At 38.0% G+C, this 25048-nt stretch overlaps 1 long non-coding RNA gene across 3 annotated transcripts in view; it reads left to right on the top strand.

Annotated features, from left to right (window-relative positions):
- The window catches only part of LOC106014427 (uncharacterized), a 39781-nt gene that overhangs the window by 10861 nt on the left and 3872 nt on the right, over positions 1-25048 (top strand). The window contains exons 2-5 of one of the 3 annotated variants that reach the window (XR_005269230.2): positions 7038-7097; positions 9956-10050; positions 11233-11340; positions 14702-15755. This is a non-coding gene — a long non-coding RNA (uncharacterized lncRNA). Of the gene's footprint in view, positions 1-7037; positions 7098-9955; positions 10051-11232; positions 11341-12017; positions 12459-14701; positions 15756-25048 lie in introns of those variants that run through there. The other 2 variants (XR_002398433.4, XR_003500344.3) reach the window with 2 other exon arrangements.

Here is a 25048-nt window from a genome sequence, read left to right as displayed (position 1 = left end):
CAGTCTACATGTTAAATAGTAGGAAAGGAAATGATGAAAACTTAATTCTATTAGTATAATAATTTAACAATTTTTACCTTTACCTGCTTCTAATAACTTAGTGTAACTTCAGTTATTAGACTTTCAAGCAATGTGCTCTGCCTGGAATTTATGGTTTTAAATATGAACAGGCTTCAAAATGCTGTGGTAGATTGTATCAACAAAGTTTTTCATCACACAAACTCTAAAATTTTTGTGTAAAAGTATTTATTTTTTCTTGCAAATTTTCTTCAGTTTGTGGTGACTGTAATGTCACCATCTGTTCAAGAAGAAACAGAATAAGGTGCCAGCTCAGATATGTCAGAGAGATTAAAGCCCTGTAATGTTTCAAAGTTTCATATTATGATAAATCTATTTGGTTTCTCTATGCTGTTTATTGTTTATAGTCAGTATTCTCAACTATAAGAGTTGTATGTGAGAAACTCAAGCTTGACTGGATACTTGGGGCAAAATCTTGGCTTCAGACTGTGGTTTTTTTTTTTTTTTTTTTTTTTCCTTTCTGACTTCAATTTGCAGTGTTTCTGAACTTCACTCCAAATATTACATACTTATTTTGGGCCTGCTTTATAAAACACTTCAGTTCAGAACAAACATTACCTGAGCAGACCAAGCCATATTTTGCCCAGTCCTGCGTTTCAGCTGTAGCAATCACCAATCTTTGATGATTCAGCAAGAGTGATGCTTCTACGTTATCCATGTCTAAGACAGTCTATCAGAGATTAGATTATGCTAGGTGTAAACTATACACCTGGCACAGCTGGCACATGCAGTTTTCAAGTCCAAGTGTTTTGATCACACAATTGCACCTTCACTTTATCAAGTGCATTTTGTGTGGATTTTGGCCCTTTTGAAAATTAAATATGAACAGGCTTTTCTACAAAGAAAAAGTTTCTGCTGCTATTATTAAAATATGTATAATGGGAGATACAGCTTAAAGAGTTTCCTTTTTATATAAAGGGATACTTGCCAAACAGATTGCATAGGAAGCAATGATCACCAGAGCTATATCCAAGCTACTTGTTTCTGTGAAATTATCCAACACGACTGGATGTCTCCTTTGGAAAAAAATAAAATAAAATAAAAAAATGGGCAGGGTGGACCAGGTCCAGCTACATTTTAACAGGATTCTCTTCTTTCTCTTCTGGTGTTCATATCCATTAATCTGTATAATCTTCTGGTTCTAGACTCTTCTCGTCATTCAATGTCCAAAGTACATACAAAATTTCATCTGCCATGATAAGGCCTCTCCTCTGACAGGATTAGATAAATTTTTTCCCGTGCAGGTCTCCAGAGTTTGTCACAATGTTAAATTTCAAATGACAGAAAACAGTGAAACTGTGATAAAGGTGATACTTGCATCAACAAGGAGTTCTGCCGTATCCCTGCATCTCAGGAAGATCTCCAGGGCCTCTGGCTTCAGAGTATTATTAGGATCTTTCCTATTCTGCCCCAAATAGAGCTTCAGAACAAGAGGCAATGGACACAAACTGAAGCACAATAGGTTCCACCTAAGCATCAGGATCTAAAGTAGATTCTCCTGCCAGCATGGAGCTAGTGGAGCTACGGCACGTCCAGAAGTAAGCGTAGACATCAGAACAGGGTATGAAGGTCTGACTGAAGAACTGTTCAGCCTTGCAGATATTTTTAGATGCCTGAATGTCTCATTTAGTATGACTTCTAGAAATGCTCTTGGGGAGATTTACATAATAGTTCACTTCTGTGTGCAGAAGGAACATTTCTCAAGATTAATGTTGCAGCATTAGAAGCAGTGCTGGTACTGAGTACCTGATGAAGACAGCCAGTGAAAAGGTTAGTGTTTGTTCAGACTATTCCAAGACTCTTCCAGAGCTGTTTTCTTACCTTGTCTTCTGAAGCTGTCATTGCTGGAGAGAAGGATCTGACCATTTTGAATATGAAAGTCTATTCTAAATACTAACACTATAAAAATAGAAAAGACACAGGAAAAGAAATGGACTCCCACTTCTAACGAAGATAAACAGAGTACGTGACAGCAAGGACCTCAGTAGAAGTTATTGTGGATTGTCATTCTGCTTCAATGCAGTTTGAATTTAAGTTTTAAATTCAAAAGAGATTTTACTCTAGCAAAATTGCCCAGCACTGACTAGTATGAAGATCTGACTCTGGCATAGCTAGATAATAAATCTGTTTAATTTAACTCTAACATAAATTAGCCATCAGATTCATACATGCATGTAAACACAGTAATATTCCTTCAGGCAACAAGGCCAATTTGTGAGTGCTATCTAGGTGAGAAATGGATGTATCTTGACAGCAAACATACGGTATTAAAACAGTTCTTCCTTTTGTGTATAAAACATTCAGCAACTGTGTGCAAGAAGCCTGATGTACTTTAATTAGACATATTTTTGGAGAAATAGTTATGTTTTAGAACACACTGTCTTACTTTGGAGAGGAATCAGTGCAACTTAAATGATCATTTTTTCTAGCTGGACAATACGATTAACACACTCCTTGTGAAAAGCAGCAGCTGGGATTCAAACAGCTTGTATGGCTTGGAGGGCAGGAATGCTCCTGAGATACTGCATGGCAGAACACTCTCAGTTCAGCGACTGACTGTCAGTTTAATACAGTTCCTGTATTAAGGCAAGCAAACAAGTTAAAACAAACAAACAACAACAAAAACAAACCAGAAACAATACTAATAAATAAAGTGCAAGTCTGTTTGAGTTTTGGTATTTTAAGTTCAATCTGAAACCTAATTCATGACAATATGCTTCAATAGTTTACATTAATTGCAGTACTAAAATCTCTGGATACTTTAGTGCCTCTACAAAATGAAAATAGGAGATAATAATCTTCAAAGTCCCTAAGGCTACTTTTTTTTTTTTTTTTTTTTTTTTTTTTAAGCATGTTTAACCCAGAACTTAGATAGCAGAAGGAAATGGGTGAAAAAGGCTTTAGGCATATTTAAGAAAACCTAAAATTCATAGTTACAAATCTCATGCAACGGGCAGGACTGGGTGATATATACAACCCTGTCAAAATCCTTTTTTACACTGAGTGAAACAGAGGCCTCTGGGCGTGTGAGCTCAAGTGTGTGAAGAAGTGAGAAAATGTTTCTTGAACAGTTTGGTTGTTTCATAACCTGTTGAGTTTGTTCTTTTAGTTCACTTTAGGGTAGGATACCTACAGCTGTCTAAGGAACAAAGTGATGGGTGATTAAAAATTATAGAGTGGTTATAGGGAAGACAAGATCTGAGGTCAGACCTCTACATTTTAAAATAATGTTGTCTCCTGTCATGCTGTCAGTCATATTTCTATTAATGGTTGGTACCTAAAACCAGAAGGACTGAGTATGAAATATAATGGTGTAAACCAATTTTTCTCTGATGTAAAAAGGGGGGAATTAATGTTTGACCCCTGCGAGCTGACTGGCATATGTCTGGAAGTATGAGATTTAGTTGAACAGATGGTAGTACACATTACTGCTTTAGAATTGTGATTAATCATTATAAATGTTCTAGGTCCTTTAAAAGAATGACTAGAGCATCTGGCTATCCACACTGAAACAGTATACACCCACCTGACAGGAATCCATCTCCTTAACGTAGATGATACTTGTATTTCTGTTAATTACTTCGCATCTTTATGCTTCAGCTGAATGGACAACTCCTGGCACATTCTTTTAAATAAGGCAGATTCATTTTGAAGTTAGGTTACATTTAGTTTCTATTTACTGTTGAATTTTGGCATCAACAAGACGCATGAAGCAAACAAAAAATGTAACCTTAACCCACCAGTTTTCAAGAAGCCCAGAGATGAAATTTTTAGACTAGGAAAATGCAGCCTGTTGTTGGGGTGCCTTCTTCACTGAGTCATCGGATCAGTGAGGAACCCCATCGCAGCAATTTATGGGCAAGTGCACTGACATTAGTCCTAATGTGGTCAGACTGCTCACCGTCTCTTTGCGAAGTGGCTCTCGTGTTACATGTACCTAGGACCCAACTTTGTCTACTGCCTGGCTGCAATTCCCTGCTTTTCTTGTATGTCATCCTACCACTCGTGGCCACCCACAAGGTATCTTCGAAGTATTTCATATGCAGGTGCTTGGCAATGCCTAACAACTTGCCTGTGATTTTCTGAGTGACCCAGCATGAATCAGGAGGAGCTGGCTAATGCCACTCAACCCTTCTGCTGGGCTCATACTTTCCAGATCTTGTCCTTGGATGGTTATGAGCATGGTGATTTATTTGCCTCAAATAGATATTTTATTTTTTAGTCCTCTATATTTATCCACATTCTGTCATTTAGTTCCATCTGCTGTACATGGAAAATTGAGTCTTTATTTTAGAATCCAGTTCTGCAAACTGCTGTCAGCTTAAGGCTTTGAGAGATTCACAGCGCTTAAAGCTGGACAGGAACCTTGTTTTCAGTCTGGTCTCCCCAGTGCATGCCTCAATTCATTTGTGTCCTCCAATTGCATATTGCGAGCTGACCTCTAAAGCACACAGCAGTTTTGCAGGAGATGTTCAGTGCTTTGCAGGATGGGGAGATTCCTGTGAAGTGCTCCGAGGTTCCTCTGCTTGGGAAACTTTCAGTCATGCTTAAAGAAGTAAGTGATGAGACCAGCCTGAGGCTGAATGATAGCTTTCAGGTCAGTAGCCAAAGTTGCAAAACAAGTAACATAGTCTTGACAGATAAATATCTGTTATAGGCTTCTAAACATGTCTTAATTTGCTAGAAGTCACATTAAAAGCCAAAGATACTAGGACAAGCCAGCTTGCTGTTTGTTCAACAGCTTTTGTTCAACAGACCGGTGGATTAATACTCTCTATCATTTTCATATGACTCTAAAAGGCTTACAGAAACAAACTTACTTCAGAGGATTACCCTCTTGTTTCTGTGCATTTATAAATGCCATCTGTTCCTAAGAGCTGGGTGTTATGGTAACCTGAGTCTTTTAAAATTGAGCTAATTGCAAATCTCATGCCCGTAGTCGTGGATCACACATACATGTGGGTGCATAATGCTGGCATGAGCACGGTGACAGGGAATGATCCAGAATCAAGCAAGCCTTTGGGTCAACTTTCCTGACACAGCATGCACAGAGAGTGCTGGTAGGAAGGAAGGAGGTCAGTCTCCTTCACAAGAAATGCAAGGGAATCGAGGAATTTTGCTTGTAATACTACAACATGCCCAGAGGCCAGGCAACAAGGGCTTTGCTCTTTTGGGAGCATAAACCAAGATCTGGGGAAAAGATGAGGGTGGAGTGAAAGCATCCATGCTGCAAATACTTTTTCTGTATAAAATTTAACATACATTGTGGGTGTTTTCGTGATACACTGGCTGATTCAATGTGAAGGTGTCACCTGTCTGGTTTACTCCATCTGTACAAAGAAAAGCTCATGATTATTGCAGCCATGGAGTAAATTTGAGTCATCATGTGCACAGCTCCTTGTGCATTTACCAAACTTCTTAGGTTATTCTTCATAGAAAAAAAAAATGGTGTATGTAATAGACATCATCTCAAATGACTTTTGCTCTTAAAAATTCCTTTTGGTATATGAGCATGTAGACATAATAAAAGTTAATAATACGATTTCATAAAGTTAGACAGGTGCACAACCTCATTCCCCACAGGTGACTGCTGTATGAACTGGTATCCTGCTACTGTTTTCTCCGCTGTGCATCCATTAATTATGGATCAATTATTCAATTCTTTAAGAACTCAGGTGATGCCTGGGCTACTGAGTTGTGAAATTAAAGCAATGCCACAGTGAACAGGGAAGAACATGCATTTACTATACCAGTATTATCCTGTGATGCTGATATCCCTGGGATAAAAGCATTATTCTTCAATCAATAATTAATCCAGTTCATATGGCTGTCCCTTTTCTCCACACTGCTTCTAACTCTCCTTGCATAATGCCTATCAAGATCTCCTTTCTGAGTAACAGTCTTTCCACATATTTTTAATGGCATAATCAAAATATGAGAGCCAAATGCCTATTGTTGTCCTAGGCATTATTCACTGTGCTCTACATTTTTCCTAAATGAAGCACAGCACAATTAGCAAAAAACAACTGCTTTACAAAACAAATCTTGTAGTTCAGTAAACTTTAGCCACTGAGGATCTGCTCAACAAATAAAGTATTAATTTGCCATTTGACATACTCGAAAAAATGTCAAACCAAAACGAGGGAGATGGCTTCTCAGCTGCTGGGACCAGGATTAGCACTCTCCAGCACATTGCTCATTGTGCAGTCAGTCTCTAGCTTACAATTTCACAGAGGTTCCTGTAACATTTTGCTGGATAAGTCAGTTCCTCTTTACCTTCAGGGAGTGAAATTTCAGATGACAAGTCTTTTGTTAGTAAAAATTGTTTGCTGTTGAAAAATGTTGTGTAGCGTAAGAATGTGAATAAAATTGAAAGCAAATATTTACTCAAAATAAAAATATGCTAACAAATAACTATAATGGTTGTCTTTTCATTGCCGCACCCTTTGTTCTCTCATTTACATCAATCAAGTTAAGCAGTTAAGTAAATTACAGGAAAAAATATCTAACACCAGCTTTTTTTTTTTTACATGGGGGAGAAAGGTGATTAACAAAACAGCAGATATTTGAAAATATAGTGATGTTTTCTTAAAGAGTATTGTACTCAATGCCTATCAACTGCTGTGTTATCTTTAATGTTGTAGTTATATGCAATGCTTGTATAGATGGGGAGGGTTGGTGTGTTATGTTTACTTCAGGGCTGAAAATGGTCTCTCTCTTATCCATTTGTTGCATTAGCCTCTTGCAAGAACAACTTGTGTTCTTGTAACCCTGAGAAGCATGGCACTAATACCTAAAAAACATGGTTAATTTTTAACTTGCTAGATTATCTGGAATTCTGAGTTGAATAAAGCAGAGCTGTGGCCTGAAAGAAGTATTTGTGAATCAAGCTAATGTAGAAATGGAAATGCTTATCTGGACTTTCTGATTTGTTTGTTTGTTTCTGTTTCATTTTTCAGGGAGGAAATCATGGCCTTCCGTGATGGGAAAAGTTGTCTTCTCTCATGTGGTCTGGGAAGGTGTGAAATATATAATTTGAAAGCCCATAGTGCTTCTTTTCCTTTTCTAGCATTATTAACGGCAAGCATACTTAAGGAAAGTCACATAGTACTGATGTTTGAATCATGCAAGTACTGATGTTTTAGCCTGTTCTTGATTGTGGGCTTTTTTTGTTTTGTTTTGTTTGTTTTTTGTTTTGTTTTTTTGATATACATGATTTAGCATAGGGTTATTGTAGAGACTTTTTTAATGGAAATTCTGTAACATATAAAGAAGTTGTGCTGAAACATTAGTTTGCTAACTAGAAATGAAAAGTATGAAACTTCCCTTAGTTTGTTTCAAAAGCCTCAACTTACACTTCTTTGCCAGTTTCTTCAGAAAAGTACTTCTCAGGTATTATAGCTGCTGAAGGATGGTGACATGGTGCAGTGCGCTGGTGGCTATTCATTCATTGACAAGCTGCCTTCTTTTGGCACTAGATTTATATGGCCATTTAAAGAGAGAAAATTCAGCTCCTGTAGACTGGACAAGAGCATCATAATGTACTATTTCTCCATCTAATGGAAATGTCCCGGTCAACCCTACCTTCTGCCCAAGAAATTCTCCACCTTTGAAGGATGGGTGTGTTTTATACAGGATAAATCCAAAAGAAAAAAACATATCTTCATAATGTTTTTTTTTTTTTTTTTCCTTTGTTTGTTTGGTTGGTTGGTTGGTTGTGGGTTTTTTTTTGAGTTCTTATATTATGTATCTGCTCTAGGTCCAAACCCACTTGCAAGAGCAAACTTGTTCATCACCACCAATGACCATACTAAAGGGTCACGTGTGAAACTCTCATCAAGCCCAGTCCCCTTCAGGTTTCAATCCACATCTTCTGGAGACATCTTCAACCCATCTGTGCTAGAAGGCATAATGAACCTATGGATGAGTTTGCCCAGTTCCACTCCCAAGCCCAGGATTCATCTTGCAGCACAGACACAGCAGATTCACCTTGGCTGTGAACTTGGTTATTTAGGAGCCAGGGATTGCAGTCCTAGAAAAGCTGTATCCCTGGGCCCCAGACTAGCAGTCCTTTTAATGGGGCCAATAATATCAGCCTTAAGAGCAGCTGGAGCAGTTTAGATGAACTAGTTAGTAGAAAGTATTATTAATAGACTTTTTTTTTTTTCTGACAGAAAAAACAGGGCTGACACTTCTCACTGTTATATATTAAATGAGGTGTTGTGTTGTTTTGTTGTTTTTTTTTTTTTTTTTCCTTTTTCATGAGTTGGAATAGCATTAGAAACCATGGCAAACACATTTCCTGATCGCTTTTTCCTTTCTTTCTAGCATCAGAATACATCACTTCAGGGACTGTGTATTATTTACTGAATTGCTTCTGTTTGTCTCCTCCAGCTACTTTGTCAGCAGTCAGGGATCCAGCCTGTACCATTTTTCCAGTCCACATCTCAGATGCACGTGGTGCTGAGTCCTGCCCAGACGCTCTTGCACATTTTTCCCTGAAGTTTAATGTTACAGTTGTTCAAATGAGTAATACTCGTAGCAAGAGGGGAAGGTCTTGAGAAAGAAATCCAGACAAAAAGCAGGCTCACCTCAAATATTGAAAACAGTTGGAAAAGAATTTGATTTCCATTTAGAGGGCACTTCTGCTTTGCCAGTTCTGGAGTGCAACGTGCGGTAATAAGAGATGATTATGCTGCACAATAGCCTGAGTATAGTCATTGAAGCAGGTTGAAATTAAAAAAGGTTTCTTCACATAAGGCATGATGTAATGATTTCTGTCACGCTTACAGACATAAATGAAAATAGCAATTCATTACACACCAAAACTAAGCAAATAGTTGAGGCTGCAGGTTGTGCATAAGCAATAAAACCAAAGCCAATATAAGGACCCAGAGGCTGAGTGCATTTTCTACCTTATTTATTACCTTTGATCTAGACTAGAATAGGCTAGACTAGAAATAACTATCCACCTGCTCTGAGCACCCTGCCAATTATTTCAATCTACAAAACCAAAATGCAATATGAACAGCTCACTGCTTCAAGCAAAGTGCAATACCCATTCAGATATTCCCGCCCCTCCTTCTCCAGCAATACTTTAATTCATTTCTCTCTCTCCCAGTGCCAGGTCACAAGGATGAACGTTGCAAGCACTGCTGATAGATGCAATAATAAACTATTCTTTTCTTTTCCTTGTTTTCAATGAAAAGTAGGGAATGTTGCCTAAAGTGCAATGAAAACACTTTACAGGGTCTGTGTTTAGAAGCAGCCTTGCAAATTACTGGGTTTTTGTTCTCTGTTCTGACTTCTCTTAAGAGACTGCTTTTCTCTTCTTTTCTGTGTTTAGCTAGATTATACAACACTTCAGCCTAACAGCTTCTTCTCTTTCCTCCATTCCACCCTTTGACTTACTAAAATGTGGGAGGAGGAGTAGCAATATTGCTTTTAGTAGGAGAAAGGTATATGAAAATCTGCCAATGTTCTTAGCTATTTATCCATCATGCCCTTGTTTCTTTTAATCTCACTAGAAGTTAAAAGCATGAGTAAATTGAGTAAATCATGTATTATTCTGAAAGGATTAACACCTTACCAATTAACAGTTTTAACAACAAATTTAACAGGTGTTGTTATATTGATACAGACCAAGAGAATACTTTGTTTTCCCAGACATGTAGGAGTGATGAGACTTGTGAAAGTATGGATGAAATCTTACTGCCCTGGAAGTCAATGACAGATCTTCCTCGTGTGCCAGTACTCAGATTTTTGAACAAATTAAGTGCCCAAATCCCAGTATGCATACTTTTTTTTTTTTTTTTTAATAGTAAATATCATAGAACCTCTGAGCTGAAATGTAATCTTTTTTTCTCTTTTGTTTCAGGAGGTGATATGTAAGTAAATCTGAGAACTGGAGATGATGATGCCAAACAGAATATTAATAAAAACTCCTTACTCCTGCTTCTACCATATCTCTGGGTGAGTCTTTGCAACCAGGCAGAGCAGCTAAAATCTCATATATATCCCGCTGATCCCTCCCAGCCCTTGTTGCATCTCCCAAGGCCACTGTCTTCTCTCAGTATCTGGGTGTCTGGGAATGCTGCAGGCTCCTGGTGCCCAGTCCAATACCACTCCCTTCTGCTCACCAGACGCTGTATTCCCAGAAGCTTCCTTCTGGTGAGGTTTAGTTGCTCCTTCAACAAGGAGAAATGTTCACCTTCCCAAAATGGGTACCCGACAATGGCAGTGCCCTTTCAAAGGAACTTAATGCACAGAATTGGAATAAATAAGTGCTATTGCTCACCGGAAACCTGAAAGCCTTTGCTTAAGCAAAAGGTGTTTACAGCCTGTTTAATACTCATAAAATTGATTTTTGAGAATAACTCTGAGGGAGGGTTGATGCACAATTTCTGTGTTTTACAAAATGGCTGAAAAATGCTTCTGCATTTCTAGACTGTTTCCTTTGTGTGGCAGCAGCAGTGATGTGTTGCTCTTAAGTACATTTGTTTGGGTGCAGAACCATATTTGAAATGACATCGAGACATCCTTTAAATACACCAACAAATAAAAGGGAATAAAATCCAGTTTATGGATGCAGATTCTAAAATTCCATATTCAGTGCTCTTTAAGTATTGCAATCCTATGTTCTTGAGATTCCTTACAGATATATTATCAGATTTACAGATATATTATCAGAACTGAGTAAAGGTGAACTTCATTATATAGGTTCATTATAATGGTATTTCATTGGTTTGGGCTTGCGATTAATGGCTTGCTCATTTATACTTTAAGATTGGAAGATCATGATCATATAAATAGTCCTATTGAAGTTAACAGGGCTGTTCGTAGAGGGAAAATGCCATTCAGGAGAAAACTTAGGTGTATGCATAGCTCTAAGCATATGTTTAAGTTCAAATGAAGTCAATCTATTTGGTTTAAAGAGGGCTTGACTGTGCTTATGTTCCTTGAAACATTTATATTCATCTATAGGTTAGCTGCTGAAGTAGCCTTGGGATGTCATTAATGTCTTAAAAACAACAGTCTTTCTAAGCACTCATGACCATTAGGAAAGAGAACTGCTAGTAGTTCTGGCAGCCAGATTCAGGCCCTAAAAGCTCTGTGATCTGACATATTTATCAAGCTTATGTATGTATTATACAGATGTAAAGAAGAGAATTTAGCTGCGTACCAGTTGCTGAGGACTATTCCCTGCTGCCAAATATTATAGACAAGAAGTTGCCAGGCAAAGAGTGCATCTCAAGAATGGTGGTAAGAGAAGGAATTTCTATTTCTAATTTTTCTACTTAATTACTCAGAACAAAACCAGTGGATTTGTTCTGGAAGTTGTTTTCCTTGGGCTACTTAGGACTCTTGTCAGACTGATAAAGACTGTACCTTAGGGGAGAATGGAGAATTATGGTTGTGGTTACCATTTGCTGTAGTGGGGAAAGCACAGTGTGATGAAGGGACATTGCTGACACAGTAGCCACTTGGCTACATATCCCTTACAGCAAAATGCATTGCTGTATAAGGGTAATTTGAATACAAAAGTTCATTTATTATATTTTTGTAACAAAGACTTAAAATGTCCTAATTGCAAAAGATTAATACAGAACTAACAGGAACATGGTACATTATTAAATGAGGACATAGAGGTTGAAAGTACTTTTTGCTCTATACACATAGGACACTGTATATACAAAGCCTACTGTTAAAGTAAGAATTCCAAGTCTAAATCTCAAGGTCTTCGTCATAGCTAATCTATTAACAAATGCAAAGTAAACAGCATGCTTAATCCTCCTGCATTTTACCTATATCTATGGGTTACTTGGCAGCACAAAGTGATGGCAAGCTCCAGAGAGCATCATTTCCCTGATTAGAGTGAAATCATCCCATAATTTTTCTCCCCTTGATTTTTACAAAAGAAACTTTTTATGTCTCTGCAGCTGCCACACTCTACGATCTAAAGGATACTGCTACTCTCCCACTTGTGTCTACAGTCCAGTTCATACCACAAATGGAACAAAAACCTACTGACTTTCCTGTTGTAAGGGGTTTCATTCGTATCAAAGAGGTGCTATAGTTCCTTTGACCCTATCCTTTGACCCTATTATCTAAAGTAACAAAAATGAATAAAAGAACAGAAACAATGATGATTGATGAAATCTGCCGCCTTAATATTTAAGCAACCATTTTTGGACATCATTTTACTGTACTTTCGGCGATGATTTCTTAAAACTAGAGATAGAGAAGGAGTGCGAGCATAGAATACATGATTTTTTCCTTGTCATTTCCCAGCTATAGTCTGAACTCTGCTATATAACACTCATTTGCTGCTGTCTTGAACAACTAAATTCTCATTTGCACAAATGGGGTAATCCAACATTTTCTTTAAGTTAACTCTTCCAGATAGATGCATAAAAGCAGCAGATTCATATCACCATGTGTTTTTTTTTTTTTTTGTTTTTGTTTTTTTTTTTTTCTGGACACAAAACAGTGCAATTCAAAAAAAAAAAGTCTGTTTTGCCTCTTTTATTTTTTTTTAAGAAATGGATAGATATGCATGACTTGAAAACAGCAGAAGTCCTTACCTTTCTGTTGGTACTGAGATCCACTACAATGGGTAAATGTTGATTAAATGCCAGTTACACCACACTGGGCAGTGCTTTAATCAGTTTATATATATATATATATATATATTCTGAAATGAGATGCACACTTCGAATTAAAAGCTTTGGGAAAAAAAATTAAAAAAAATAATAAAAAGGCAGTAGTGCTCTAGTCAATAGGATGCAGAGAAATACCAGAAGTCTCATTCAAACATTTCCAAGCTTTGTACAGCAAAGCTGTGTAGGGCTTACAAAAATAGAATGTCAAAGATACAAGCTTTTAGCATTGCTGTTCTGTTTCAGTGAGTGGACATAAACATGACATTTATGAAGTTTTGTCTTTGCCACTCGATCATCCAACATAAAACCTATTTAGTTTATAATTAGAAATATATTCTGTTCCATTCTCCATTCCAGCTTGTACTCTGGTAGTTAAGATGTAAACTTTCTATCCCACACATTGACAACAGAAATGAAGGCTCTATGTCAAATTAGGCCCAAATTAACACCTCAAGAACTTCAGATTCTTCAATTTCCCTGCACAAAACTAAGACTTACTAAACAGCTTGGATGAAGATGGTGCAAAGGAAGTAACTTCCATCTCACTCTTTTATCTCTGAGCTGATTTTTGGGAGCCAAGAAAAATTAAAATATTTTCTGTCACAACAGTCAGCCAAATAATGTCACTGATGTATGAAAAGGACACAGAGGATATAAGAGGGTGGTGTTCTTACATGATCATTTTCTAACTGGAACCAAAATCTGGCTTGCAGTGGATATCCTTTTTTCTCCATACTGAAAATTTTCATGGAGCAGGTGTAAGGGTGCTATGAGCAAGGTATCCCTGGATGTTTGATTGTGCCTAGAAAAATAGAAATTGGCTTTAGTCCACTAGCATCACACCAGTAAGTATAGTTTGCAAATAACAAACCTGAAAATACACTCTGCTATATAGAAGTTAGGCACGTGCCATTTGCAGTCCTTTGATCGAGCAGTATTCTGTACGCATGTTCACTACTGTCAGATGGCTCAGAGTTTTTGTGGTCTAGTTGCACAGCAAAAAGGTGTAGACACTTGTTTTGGAACAGCTTAATGTTTGTCACTTTTTACCAGATCATTTGAATAAGATTTGGGAAGCAAGCTGTAACAGTTTTTGTTTGTTTGTTTTGCTTTGTTTTTTAATTTAAAGTTTGCAGAAAGAAAGTAACATTAGTCTGTGAGTCTTTTGAGTATTCTTATCAATTTCTTCTGTTTTGAGTTCTTCCTTGAATCAAAATTAATTCCTCTGAATGGAAATTTCCTCTCCAAGTTGGCATTTAGAGAAGCATTTCTCTAGTTGCAGCTTAGTGTGGATGCTCAGGAATAACAGAAACTTTTAAATTATGGAACTAATTATCTACTTACAGCTGATCAAACACTTTGCACTTCTAGCTGTGAGTGCAACTCAACACATCTGTTGGCCTCTCCCTGGGTAAGTCTATGCTGCAGTTGCTGCTGTGAATGTTACAGAGTGGAGACACACTAAAGGCAGCATTAAACTAACCAGCCTTGGATTTGTTAGCGTGTCAGCACAAAGCTTCCTGGTGGCTTCTTGCCTGGACCCATCCCCAGCTGCTTGCTGGGTGCTGGAGCCAACGAGGAGTTTGGGGGTGCCACAGCTGGGCAGCAGCAACAGCTCTCGCTGGAGAGGCTGGTGCTGCTCTGTCCCTCACAAACTCGTTCCTCTGCTGTCTGTTTTTTGGTTACTTTAGTTATGCTAAAAGCTGACTGGAGCTACAGATGGCACTTAATGCTCTTAGAGGGCAAGGGGATGATGACAGCAAGTTGGCACAACATCAAATCCAAGCAGGGAAAGAGGCCAAGCAGTCCATGAAGTAGTTTGTCCCTCCATTAGAAAGTTTGAGTGTCCCTGGGTCATAGCTATGAGAAAGGGGAAATTTGTTTAGACAGGTACAGTGTTCTCTTGAGTACCTTACATTGTGAGTATTATTTAATATTCAAAATATCCTTCCCTCATTTAGATCATCAGGACTCACAGAGCTGCAGAATACAAGCACAATTAATGCACGATGTATTTTTCCTTACCTGACACATGGACAGTCTTTATGAACAGTCTTTCATACAGGCTTTTGGACAGTATGAATAATCTTTCGGTTAAAATATATATTCAACATGCAGGAGTGCAAATATTGTCATCTAGATGCCTTGGGAAACCCTCCACTAGTATTTTCTGTACAATCTAACAATCTAATCTGCTAACTTGTGCCATGTGTCCAGCTTTACCTATGCATAACAATAGCACAAGAAAGGCACGTGATGTTCCATTATATGTTTGTGTATAATAACAGTGCTAGAAAACCATATGATACTCCATATTCTCTTTGCACGCAGAAGGGAAGAAGCAGTTGAGTCCTTTTTGTTCAGAAACATGCTGTTCTTCACCTATCCTGATCAGCAATTGTCAGCCCATTGTTTAAATTTCCCTTGTACTAGTCCTGTTTGCAGTGCATAACAGCTTGCTTTCTCTGACTAACAAAAAGCTTCTTTTTATTATTATTTTTTCCTCCATTGAATGAAAGAATAAGGCCAAGCAATTTCTGATTTAACCTCCTGCTGCTGACTTTTCAAATTTTAAAGTGTTAACAAAAGGGACTGCATGTTTTCAGTGCTGAAAGCTCTGACGATACAATGGCACAAATTTATAAAAATCAAACACAGGCAGAGAATAGCAGGTTAGAGATATGTGACTCTCTTAAACTGCTGGCCTCCTATACTGGAAATTGAACTTTCTCAGGAAAGCAAGCTGCAAAAAAGAGACTGTTCAGCTGAGTCTGAGAGTGTGTCCATTGTTGATAGATTTAGTTAACCTGCAAGGGAACAACAGTATTGACATATATCACTTTGAAAAATGCCAGCTGAATGAGATATTTTTGTTTCCTGGGTTACACGCTGAAGCCATGTCATTTGTTCTGATTTTTTTCTGTCCCCACTAACACACTCTGTTCCTATATTTTATGATTACGTATTCACTTTCTGAACTACTCTGGAGTTATTGATTAGATTATTTTTTTATTATTTTTTTGTGTGCATGAGTATTTCAAGCAGGCTACATGAAACTCCCATATTTGTTTCCATTTACATAATTGTTTAGATGAGAAATACACTTAGATGAGTTAAATTCTTATCATAAAGAACCTTAAACCTGGCAAATATTTTTTTGGTGGGAAGACTTTGGTTCCATAGCTTTCCTCGGCTGACATAACACATGAGAAAGTGTGCCCCCAAAGGAGAAAACTAATGAGATTAGTTACATTTGGGTGTTGCCTCAGTGAGTTTTTCCTAAGAATTAATCACTGCCTCGTCCTATGCCTTCTGAGTCTCCCTCCTGGAAGGATGGTAAATATTAAGGGAAAGAACCTTTAATTTTTTTATGTCTTCAGTGAAACTATGGATGCAGCTGCCTGCTGAGGCACCACGCAATGCAGAGTCAGATCTAGGATTTTAAGATTCAGATCTCTTAAGATTCAGAACATGATCAGAAAACCAGAATGGTATGGACAGTGTCACCACTGCTTTTACTTAGAGCTTGTTTGGTGAGAAGTGTCGGGAAAAGAAAGAAAGAAAGGTTGATGAGAACAAAGCTTTTACAACAGAGATGTTCTCATTTTCTTTTATTCTTGTCTTCTATTCCCTACCTATGTAGGAAGCCGAGGTCTGTGTGGACAAAACCTGCACTCACAGCTGTTTGCTGACACCCATTCAAATTTGTGTGCACAGGGCAGAAATAATTGCATAATTCATACTGGTAGGGCTCAGGATACTGGTTAGAGCTGACTTCTGGATGTTTTCTTCCTAGGAAAGCCACCACTTGTTATTTAGGGAGGGAGCTGATAGTGTTGCTAGCAGCTCGGAGCAGCTTTGCTCCCAGGCCAGTGCCAGAAAGCAGATGTGTGATGTGCCATATCCTTAACAGATGGACATGCCATATGCCATTAAAAGTGCTTATCCAATTTTCTCTCACATTGTGGGTGAACAGCATCAAAACCTTAACAGGTAAAAAAAGAGTGTTAGCTCCTTGGGGAGGTGAGCAACTCAAAGGAAGATTTCCCAAGTGTCTTCCAGAGTTTTCCTCATTGCTGAATGCTTGTGTGCCTTTCAAAGGTCTGCCTGCCTGAGTGTTTGCTGTCCCCATGTTCCTGGCTGTGGGAAGTGTCCTCTCCAACTCACAGTCCTGGGATTACACTAATCCATGTCCAAGTCTGAGCTAATTCACTTTTCCTTTCCCAAAGCAGGCCTGGAGCCAGGCTCACATGGTCGTGGGGCATCTGGCATGACTTGGCACATGTTGTAGCTCCCACCTTCAGAGAGCAAAGGCTTGTAGAAATGAATGTAGACATGTAACTGAACTCCAGCTTCCTTACTGGATGGAGTAGAGCAATGTACAGTGGCCCAAGAAGAGCTACAGACATAATTTCTGTGTTGGTTAGGTATCCAGCTTGGGTGGGACACTTCCAGGCCATGCTCCAGAAAGATACAGGTGCTGGGGTACTGGATCACTTCAGTGCTTTAGGCTTATGCAATTTTAGATCCATGAGTGATGCTATGGCATTGTGTGGTTAAGTCATTTGATGGAGTCTTGTGTAGGCTCTTTTTAATTCCGAGGAAGAAAAACAGAAAAAAAGTCATATCACTATTTGCTTATAGTCGTAAACAGGAAAGCTGAGATGAAAGAGGTTTTATTGTTTTAGGGTACAACATGCAACACATAAGGAATTAAACCTAGGAAGTAGTATCACTCTGCCAACTCTGGGCTGAAAATGTTTATAATGTAAAAAAGTTGGAATTATACTGAGAAAAATAACTTTTATAAAATAACTTGTGCTTAGGTGACTAGGTTCCTATGAGGAGCATAAAGTTTTTCTTGTAAAGTGCCAGAGCAAGACTGTTTTAAGGCTGTTTGGTATACTGGTTTTGGTTGCCCGCTCCCTCTGTAAACTTGCTTTATTCAAATGAATGACTGGGCTTTTGGCTGCTTGGTGTTTTAGGTAGAGGTGGTACAAAATGGGAGTTGAGAGGAAAGGATGTGTTGAAAGTCTTCATAGGTAACATTTTTTCAGACCTCCAGCAGCTCCTGCAGGTGGTTGTGTTTCTGCCCCAGGTTATTCAGAACGCCTGATGCTGGAGGATTAGGATGAATGGTTTCAATTTGGAGAGTCTGTAGCATAATGAGAGACAATGGCCACAATAAAACCTACATAGATTGAATAATGCAGAGTCAATACACGAATGGAAGTGTGTGACAGGGGTTGCTATGGCATCTCCCTTATTTAATAAAGGAATAAATAAAGGAATGGAAATCTCCATAAATGGTCTGAGCACAAATGAGAGCTGCTCCTAACTGTTCTAATATATGCAGTAACATTTTTGAAAAATTAATTATCTTCGTCCTTAAACAAGAATGTTATGTTTTGATCATGGTTAAAATTACTTTAATTTGTCTAAATCTATGCCAATTCCAGTTGAACTGTCACCAAAGCTTCACTTAGGGAGTAGGGAAATCATGAATACAGAGATTTGTATGAATGTTTTGTTCAAATGCTTTCTGCTGTTGTGTGCTGGAAGAGTAAGAGGATAAGCATAAATACACCCAAAACAAAGTTCCTCGGAGGATATGGGACCTAAATCTGCAAGAACTTGAGCCCTCAGTTTTATTACCAGTCTTGACAAAGAAGGGACAGTGGCAGGATTTACTCTACATGTTGGAACCAGGCTGAAGGCAGTGCTGGCAGTTCACCTCTGAACCCCAAACTGATCCCCTAGCCAGGATGCTCCCGAGCTAGAACAACCACACTCAGATTCCAGATCACATCCTCTTGTGCTTAAAATTGGGTTCTGTCAGGAATTAGCAGGATTACACATCTTGGGTGTGGAGAGATGAAAGGACAAGTAAGTTACATGCAATTAATAATTAATCCATGGAGTTAATATCTGGTTTTGCTTGTCAAACATTGATTTTCTCAATTTAGCCTTACTAGCACTTGATAATATCACACGCATTTGAATAGTTGTGCCTGATTTGAGACTTTTAGTATGTTGTTTAATTTTGTGCTGTTATTCATATAGCTTTTTCCCTTATTTGAATAGGACAGTGCTGAAGTTGTGCATCACATCTTGTAGGTGTTCTGATATGGAATTTATTGTCCACAAATATTTTCTCAGTCACATTTCTTACTGGTAAAATCTCAGTTGTTCTAAAAGTTTCATGCAAATTAATATCAAAGTGGCAGTCTGGCAAAAAAATAATACAAAGAACATGTGGGTGAAACTTCTTAAAACGTGTTTCTCTCATTTCAAGATTGAGTAGAGGTTTCTCTGTGGCTGAGCATTTGTTACCCCTTAAATTTATAACACCCCCACATCTCCTACTGTTCCTGGAGAGTGTGTCAACCTTTAAATGAATAATTTAGAGCTAACTTAACTTTCCTGAGAACCAGTCTAATGAATAGATGTAAATGATGCCCACTAGTTATCACATTCCAGGGTACTTGGTGAATAAATTATCTTTTTTTCTTTTTTTTTTTTTTCTTTTCTTTTTTTTTTTTCTGTTTTCCCTGCATGAAACAGTCCTCATTTGTGGAAATACGTTTGCTAGTCAAAATTATCCCTCAAATAATGTATGCTAACCAAATAATATGTTTTGTGCAAGAGGCCTTCACTCACCTGAGTCACAGGTGAGTTTGTACTTCCAACAACAACAAAGCAAATACCAGAGGACAAATGATGAATATTTGCTTAGGAGAAAATATCTTTACTTGCTTGCGAAATGATGCATTTTTATGGACCTGATTTAAAGCCTGCCACTAATCAGATAGTCCTTACACAGGTCAGGCAGCTGACAAACAGCTTTTCCCCCAGATTTTTGTGAAAAGAGCAAACAACTTAGGGGAATATTTGAAAATAGTCAAAAGTTACAGGTATAGACAAACAAAAATCATTCAAGTTGCTCCATATTTCATGCTGTTTGTCTTAGTTACAACACAGAAAACTAGAGCAAATACATATGAAATACTTAATCTCATGAGCCATGGCCCATGGCTGTAATGCAAGGAGGTTGTGGGGCGCACACTGCACAAACAAACCTCCAGAAGCTTACTAAGGGGATTGCAGGTTTAGTTACTTACAGGCAGTGAATTGCTGATGTTAATTAAAAGTATAAATAATTTGCAACAAGAGGAGGAATGAGACTGGGAAAATTATTTGTCCATGTATTGATTGTAAGTGCATTTTTCAAATTCCCCATGATGTGATAAGTCCCACTGGCAGTAAAAAATTGGGGCCAGATCATTAGCTGAAAAGTCAGCAGCATTTGCACTGAATTCAGAAGGGCTGAACAGGTTTGCCTCACCAGTTGCTCTGCTCTGTAAATCAACAAGCAAAATTTGACAGCTGAGTATTTTATTCTCTCAGTTTATATTTACTATATAAACTATATATGAAAATGTTTGCACTTATTCTCTTCCTTGGACTTGCACATCGTGCTACCCTGTCCATGGTTCTTTGGCATCGTGTCACTTTTCAGCCAGAATGTATTTTGAAATTTACTAAGAAGCTAAAATATGCTTATTAATTTCTTTTCATTCACCCTTTAGGCTGTTTTTTTTTTTTTTTTTTTTCCTTTTTGCATGAAGACATTTAAACATTTTGACCAAAAATATATAGTAGGAAGGTTTGCACAGTAGGAAAGTTTATGGCCACCCTGTTTTGAAAAGGGATTTTACATGCGCCTCGGGAAGGGACAAATAAACAACTGTGTTCACTACAATATCACTTCATGCAACTTTCTCTTGCCACTAGTTAGGCCTTAGTACACTTAGAAGGTTGCTCTTCTAATTTGAACTGTGTGAGACTTTGGCTGGAGGCTACTTCTGTGTCCCAGTGATAAAAGAAGACATAAAACAAGCTGGTGCCTGATCATTCTCCCTGGCTGTCAGTGAATCATGTTTAATAGTATCTCCATTGCAGTTTTGGCCAATTTGCTTGCAATGGCATCCTTTTCCATGGGCTTACTGCTCAGCAGGCCCTGAAGCAATCTATGAATAACTTCCCAACAGATGCTGTTTATGAATTGAAGCAAATGGCTTCCCTGTTTCTCTTTTTTCTCACTTCAATAATTTTCAGTTACATTACGATGAATATTTATAGTCCTATAGCAGTGCATAAAAATGGGAACAAGCAGACCTGTGCATTGTTTCATACGTGAATGCTGTTCTAATGGGTTTTGGCTCAATGGTTTTAATAATGTTGTGTTGATGGACTGAAAAGAGAATGCAAATTGTAGATCAGTCACTTCCATTCACTGTTTTAGCAGACTGGGCATTGACGGAAGACTATATTAGGAGCATGTATAGTGCACCTTATCTTCTGGAAATAATACACCCTCCTAATACAAGCCTACAATACCTTTCTGCTCAGCTTTATTTCCTATGAGTGATTCCAAATACATTGCTAAACACAGGATCTTACACTACTGCAGCTGGTAGTAGGTTTGTCATACTCTGGCTAAAATGCCTTGTGTTTTAGAACAAAATTAATATTTAGGGGTAGAAGTAGCCAGTGTTACAAGTGTGTCATTTGTATGAATTGGGATGGAACAACTGATTTGTGATAAGCTGTCTTTCTTTGGCAGAACAGCACAAAATTCTTGTTCAATCCTAAAAAGGACACTTTACAACACTTTATAATTTTGCAACAGTTCTTTAACGTTGTTTTGCCAAGAAAAGTGGTGAGATTTACAACTGTATGTGTTTATTGAGTTTTTTCCAAGGGAAATGTTCTCAACACTGCTTCATTCATCTTCAAATGTCTGATCTACTTGTCATTTCTATTAAACAATGGAGGCTAAAGAAATAATGCTTTTACTATCACAGTAATTCCAAGATTATTAAACCCATTAAATTACTGGATACACGTGTACAAATATATTGTGCAGACATATATACTACATGCTAATGTATATTTAAATACAGAACATGTTAAATCACTCAATTTCCCATTGTTTTATAATAAATTCATTTATACTATAAAAGAAATAGGAAATATGAATGACCACATGCACTATTCATGCTGCACATCCTTAATACAACATTTTATTCCCTGGTACAGAATTTGGAAGCAGAAAACAGTCTGACCAATTTCTTGTATCCTAATGAGATGGCACTCATGTATTACAACTGTTAAAATCCGTCGTAAATAGGACACACTAGATAAATACGACTGTTGTGCCTATTAAACTCAGACTGTGTGGTTTCACCACTCTGGGCTCCCCATAAATGAATAAAAAGTATATACCATGTTAACTTACATTGTCTATTGCCATCTTAGGAAAGCAAACTCAGACATGCACTCTGTCCTGAGTTCTAGACCATTAAGTAGCAAAATAAACTTCTACTCCTTTAATGTTCTGAAGTCTCTTCTAAAAGGCACATAAAATGGAAGGTTGGCATTTCTAATTCACAGGATAATGTGACATTTGAAAATGTATATTTGTTCCATTTCTCATCAAACTGGTACGCTGGATTACTGAGGTGGCAGGAGTTGGCCATCAGGGTGAGGTCTGGCTCCCCACACTGGGCGGTGGGCTCAGCCTCTTGGCCACCAGGAGCATTTGGCTACAGCCTTCCCTCTCCAGCTCCTGACCTGCTCTTCTCTTCTCTAGGTGGTGACATCTGCTACAATTGCTGTATAAGCTCTTGGCACTTCTTTTCTGCTCCTTTTCTGCCAGGAGAGTGCAATGTACCTGTGTCTTTCTCACACCTTTGTGATGCTTTTTCTGGCCTCCTCTAAGTGAAGTCCTACATACTGTATAGAATCATAAATGAGTCCTTCCCTTGAGACTAGATCTAATTAAGAAAGGCAACAAAACCGCAGTAACAGAAAGGCCTAATACAAAATTTTCAGCATCTTTTAAGAATGAAAAAAATGCATCTAGGTGTTGAGCAGATATTCAGAAAAATGTCTTCTCCCTGTCAGTCATACACAATGCTTCTTTATTTAATTATTCCGTATAACTTATCTTCACAGTTCCTTCTACAACTCATTTCCACAGCTCCCTGCTTCTTGGACAGGTTATTGATCTAACGTGTACAGAGAAAGTTTTTTGAAGGCAGTCTTTTAATAATAACCACCTATGCACAAAATCAAGGAGCTCTTTAATATAGGCAGTGGTAGAAATTTGATCAATGTGGGCATTACAGCATTAGGCTTTAAATTAATTGTTTCAGCTTACAATTTTGGTGGCTTTGACATCACTTCAATATCTGGTCTTTTCAGAATTTTATCATGTGGGAAACATTATCTTCATACATCACCATCAGCTAAGAAATTTTGCTGGAGAAGGAGGCAAAGTAAGCAGTGTGAAAAATTTTCCACTGGAAGCTGGTTACTGAACTAGATACTAGCTCTAGTTTCCAGCTCCCACCACAGTGATTTAATACCTCAAAAATCCACAGAGAAAGCAGCGAAAAAGCTCTGTCCAAAACATTTGGCAAAATATGTTTTTTTTCATTTTACCAGAGATTTTGAATGCTGAGGACTATTGCCGTTAGTTAATTTTTCATTAAAATGCAAGTGTTTTATTTTTTTTAACCACTGGACTAAGATCAATGCTCTAGACCCAATACTCCTTCTTTGTTAACCTCAATTAGGAGGGGTAAACAGATGCTTTCTCAGGTTAAACATAAAGAATTGATTTTTTTCAAAACAAACACCTGAAGCAACATTTAGACAGTGAACTGTCGGGGTCAGGCATGAGCACATTTCAGATCACACACTGGTCAGCCTCCCGCTGGTCCTTGGGGACCGTCGCTGCCGGCTGCAAACACCCTTCAGTAATGATAATAATGGAGCAGGCAGTGAGTCTGCAGAGATGCAAGGGAGATGAGTGTTCCTTCCAGGAGGAGAAAACGTGTATACAAATGCATATATATTCCTTCAAAGGCGTTTAATGGTTTGCATGTAGTTGTGAACAGTTCTAAAGCTTCGTATTTCTAATGAGTTTTTTATTATGTGGACCTTCAATTTGCCACCCACTAGCAAACTATAAATATTGGTCCTCTATAAATTATTAATAAAATCAACATCTTTTATCGCTTTCTTTCCTGACATAAACTGTTTTGAGCTTTAAGTCCTACAGATGCTTTTAAACCTCCCCACCCTTGTACGCATGAAGGAAATAATTGCTTTTATGCAACTGTGGAAGTGATTTTGCTGTGCCCAGAGTAAATTTCCTCTGACTTTTTACAGTGGATACCAGTAACCAAAGTGGCTTTGTTATTGCCTAACAAAAAGCTAGCATGCTTTACCTTAAAAAAAAAAAACAACACATCTTTCCTATCATCCTGTTCATCTCAGACCTGAGACCTTTATTTTTCTCATGGACAAAATAAACCCCATTAGTACTAAAAAGAGAGATTCAGATTAAGGGCTCACAAAGACTTGATTCTCAATGTTAACATTATTATGTGAGCAGGAATTTATCAATTTGGGATTAAAAAGTAGACACCAAAAATTTTTTAGGGGTGTGATTCATAGTCAAACCAAAATATTGGAATGTTTGTTTTATTCCATAGAAAAAGCCTTTATCTTAAGTCTTTATCTTAATTCTATGGGAATTATGCTGGAAAATAAAAAGGTGTATGTCTTTAACAAAGCTAAATTTGAACCATCACATGTGATCATTTCACCTCATTTTTTTTTATTTTTTTTTTCCCTTTCTCAGTGTGACATGACTCAGACAAAAATAGCAGGATAATATCACAGATGTTCTTTTACACCGATCACCAGTTATTGCTTATCCAAATGATGTTTTAATACAAACACACAACTGCTCATTCTGGTTTATTGCTGTCAAAATTTTGTTACAGATTTAATAAATGGAGAAGTGTGAGCAGATGTGTCATTGACAGCTTGCTTCCTTCTCTGAGCTCCATGGCAAGCCAGAGGATGTCAGTCACATCTGCATTTTTAGAATATCTAATTCTGCTCCTTCTTCACCCAGTCTGGCACTCCCCAGTTGGCTGTTAGGGCCGGTGCAAAGGGGCTGTGGTTGTGCATGGGACCTGGAAAGCTAACGCAAGCCTGGAGCTATGCAAGCAGTCAGCACCTATCGCTACCTCCTGGCACTGCAGGTATCTCACTGGCTTCTTGGAGAGCATTGGGAAAACTCATTTTTTTCCAGCCACGGGTGATCCCTGAAAACCTTATCTATGTCTGCATTTATCCCATTTATTTTCATGGTATTTGACATCATACTGCACAACTGTGGTTACAGACCCAGCTGTGCTCTGGTAAAGCCCATGATAAGATTGGTT

Source organism: Anas platyrhynchos, chromosome 13, assembly GCF_047663525.1.
Source record: "Anas platyrhynchos isolate ZD024472 breed Pekin duck chromosome 13, IASCAAS_PekinDuck_T2T, whole genome shotgun sequence".
Classification (NCBI taxonomy): domain Eukaryota; kingdom Metazoa; phylum Chordata; class Aves; order Anseriformes; family Anatidae; genus Anas; species Anas platyrhynchos.
Note: the sequence above shows the minus strand (reverse complement) of the source record. Positions and strands in the feature narration are given on the sequence as shown.